Genomic DNA, 698 nt, shown 5'->3' with positions numbered 1-698 from the left:
ATGAGGTCTTGCCAAGTTGCCCAGGTGGGTCTCGAACCCGCGGGCTCAGTCAGTCCACTCACCTCGGCCTCCCAAAGAGCTGGGATTACAGGCTGAGCCACTGAGCCCGGCCAAAGCCCTTTCTTAAAATGGTATGGAGTCTTTATTTATTTGAGTGGAAGTTTCATTCTGTTGCCTGGGCTGGAATGTAGTGGCACATTCACGGCCACCGCAGCCTTGACCTGCTGGGTCAGTGATCCTTCTGCCTCAGCCTTCCAAATAGCTATGGACATGCGCCACCACATCCAGGTAATTTTTTTGATTTATTGTAGAGATGAGGGCTTGCTGTGTTACTCATACTGGTCTCAAACCCCTGACTTCAGTCAGTCCTCTAGTCTTTACCTCCCAAAGTGCTGGGATTTCAGGTGTGAGCCACTGTACCTGCCCTCCATTCCTACTTTAACCTGAGGGGTGTTAATACTTAATCCTCTCTTCTGCCTTCCTTTTTCTTGCAGATTGCAGTTTATTTGCTTGTTTTACTCTTTTTTTCCTCCTTTTTTTTTTTGTTGGAGTCGAACTCTGTCACCCAGTCTGGAGTGCAGTGGCACGCTCATGGCCATTGCAGCCTTGACCTACTGGACTCAGGTTATCCTTCCTCTTCAACCTTCCAAGTAGCTAGAACTATAAGCGCATACCACCATGCCCAGCTAATTTTTTTT

Source organism: Carlito syrichta, unplaced genomic scaffold (genome assembly GCF_000164805.1).
Source record: "Carlito syrichta isolate Samal-C Ts95f unplaced genomic scaffold, Tarsius_syrichta-2.0.1 Scaffold315753, whole genome shotgun sequence".
Lineage (NCBI taxonomy): Eukaryota > Metazoa > Chordata > Mammalia > Primates > Tarsiidae > Carlito > Carlito syrichta.
The sequence above is the reverse complement of the archived record's forward strand: the minus strand, read 5'-3'. Positions refer to the sequence as shown.